The 2,971-nt window shown below is 38.0% G+C and overlaps 1 long non-coding RNA gene across 1 annotated transcript in view; it reads right to left on the bottom strand.

Annotated features, from left to right (window-relative positions):
• Nucleotides 1-1,701: 1,701 nt before the first annotated feature.
• The window catches only part of LOC118477791, a 5,952-nt gene continuing 4,682 nt past the window's right edge, over nucleotides 1,702-2,971 (bottom strand). The window contains exon 2 of the long non-coding RNA XR_004858610.1: nucleotides 1,702-2,749. This is a non-coding gene — a long non-coding RNA (uncharacterized LOC118477791). The remainder of the gene's footprint in view (nucleotides 2,750-2,971) is intronic.

Below are 2,971 nucleotides of genomic sequence, written 5' to 3'. Positions count from 1 at the left end.
CTGTTAACGTCCGTCTTTCCCTTTGGTTTTATTTTGATTGCCCCGACCGTGCTGTTTTCACCAGAAATTAATATTGGCTTTAATGAGAGGAAAATAAGTTTTTACATTGGTCTTAATGGTTACGCAGGACTAAATCATTTTGACGAAAGTCTTGGTAATAAGGGTTGCCCCAATAATATTTAGGGCATAGTAGTAGCTGATTTTATCGAGTAAGCACCAAACAAACTTAACACAAAGACTAACACGCATGTCATTTCCTACAACGGAACATCATCATCGCCAACATAAATAATCATCCTCATGCTCACCATCACAATTACCATAACCGTCACAATCGCCATTAACATCATCATCAGCAGCAGCATTATCATCATCATCATCATCATTACCGACTCAACAATTCCCCTTTCATATAACAATCTGCACCATTGCTTTCTTTTTACGTAACCAACAAAAACGGGCACCAAAATCAGGACACGGGTGGAAAAAAAAAGTCTTACTTGATCAAAAGTCGAATCGGGTTTCTTTCTCAAACGCTAGCGATATTGACAGCTCGGCGTTGGCGATCAGAAAGAAAGTTCGCTATGCTAACTTGCCCGCTGTGTTGTCCCCCACGACACCACACCCTGCGGTGCGTTCCGTCTGCTTGCGCACAATGGGAACATACCACACCCCGCCCACGTCACACATTCGCTCCGTCCTCACAATCACAGTACATGTACAGCACTATGACCTCTCCATCCCCGCATCGGAGAAGTGAGAGGCAAAGTAGGCCTAGATAATCTAGACTAGGCTGGCCTATCACACGATGCGTTCTCCTTGTCTGTGCATGCCACACTCTCCCCACTCATTCAATCCGGCGTCAAGGAGCTTAGAACTTGCTGTAAACTCCTTGTCCGGCCTTCATTGTTGGCACTTGTGGGCTCTCCCATTCTTTGTTTCGCAAGATAACCAACAAGCTTCTCAACTGGCGAGGTTTTACATGAATAAATGGCCTATGCGTTGTGCTCAGCAGCAGCTATATTCCGGTATAACTGATTCGAGTGTTTGTCTGATTGCGTTATATTAGTATTTTATTTACAAAGATAAAGAAGGGAAAAAACGGGGTTTCAGAAAAGTGTCTTTATAACAGACTTCTCGTTATTTCAGGACTCGTTTTAAGTGGATTCCACTGTAAATATAAAACGTGTGTACACAACGCGGCTGAGTCAAAGTTACACTATCTTTGCTTGAGTGGTACTCTCTTGTACAGTCTCGCAGTACTGTCCCCGTGGTTTTATGCACCCCGCATAATTTAGCAAAATTTGATAATTTTTTGCATAATTTCTGATTATTTTCCGTCATCATTCTTTGTTAAAATTAACAGAATCGCATAATTTCATATTTTTGGGTTGAGTTTGCATAATTTCATAATTTTTCTTGCATAATACTTCGGGGACAGGTAGTACATGTAGTACATGTAGTAGTAATAGTAGTAGTAGCAAAGATCGTGTAGAGAATCTTTGGTAGTAGATTCTATCTAGTAGGCAGTTTAGTGAACGTGCACGCGGCAGGGCGAATCGGCCTCGATAAGCCCCGTAGACTTTTGTAATCGGCCACAAAGCCTCGTGTTTTGATGGGTCTGAACAACTCAGTGTTAATCGCACTGCCACATCCGACAGGCCTACCTAGGTAGTACAAACCAAAAATTCAAACCTGTTGTAAATTGCAAATACAGTTTTATTTAGATACTGCTTTTCACATAAGGAACAATGCAAAAAACCAGATCAAATTATCTTCATAAATAAAAAAGTTACAAACGTTTAAAGATTTTCCGACTTAGAATTTTCAAGGACATTTTTAGAAAGTCCAAATTCTGCCAGCTTTGAACATGAATAACATAAGAGAAAATTATCTGAAACTCAAAATGTTTACATTTCTCTCAAGCTTAGGACAATGGTATTCTTAAAAAAAAACCCAAAGAAATTCTTATATAATTGTAAAAAAAAGAAATTTAGGCCTGATGTAAAAGTGAAAAATCAAGGCATTTCATACAAAAAATGTAACACATTGGCTGCGAGCCCTTTTCGTGAGTTTCACAGTATAAGAATGAGGCATCACACAGAGTTCCTACTTTATGGATCATCACCCCTGAACACATAGATTAAGCTCAATTTTTTTCAGACATGACAGAAGTACAGAATTAACAATAATCCATGTTAAAGTTGGCAAAAATGGAAAAAAAACACGCGTCGACAGAAAATTGCAGTTTTCGGACATTTTCTTAGTATTTAAAAGACCATAACTTTTGATCTAATGAAGCTATTATAACAAATCTTATGTATCAAAATCCTCAGCATTTCAAGACCTATGCAATGCAGTTAAAAACATTGCTATCAAGAAATGGCTACATGCTCTTTTGGTTAAGCAAAGCGGACATATGACAATATTCATGAAAAAATATGAGTATCAAACGACTCAGGAATAGATCTAGTTGTTTTGAACTTTTCTATTAAAGATCTATAGTCACCAATATTTGTATCTTTATATATACAAATATAATACAAAGCAATATATATTATGTCCTTATTTTAAAGACAAGAATAGGTGGTGTCACTGGCCTAGAGGTTAGGACTCGTAATCGTGAAATTGCGCATTTGTAGCTCTGGTTGATGACTGTCATCTTCTTCCTGGCGGCTTCAATCTTGTGTTGCAGTTGCCCCTCAGTCACAATCTGATCTGGAAATAACTCCAGGAACCAGGATAGAACCTGTGGAAGAGACCATATATTCAATTCTTTAGAGTTTGCTGTGATATTAATAAGTACCGGTACTTCATACAAAATTGGAAAAAGCTCCCGCAGTCTGAATCTATTTATTTTTCAACAAGTACAAGTTACAACAAGATCATATTATGAATAAAATGTTATAATCTATCAAAACTGGGCAGCAATCTCAGCTCTGAGGAATTCCAAAGGGTAATATTATTAAAG

This window comes from Aplysia californica, unplaced genomic scaffold, assembly GCF_000002075.1.
Source record: "Aplysia californica isolate F4 #8 unplaced genomic scaffold, AplCal3.0 scaffold00221, whole genome shotgun sequence".
Classification (NCBI taxonomy): Eukaryota; Metazoa; Mollusca; class Gastropoda; order Aplysiida; family Aplysiidae; genus Aplysia; species Aplysia californica.
This window is presented reverse-complemented; position numbering and strand designations above follow the sequence as displayed.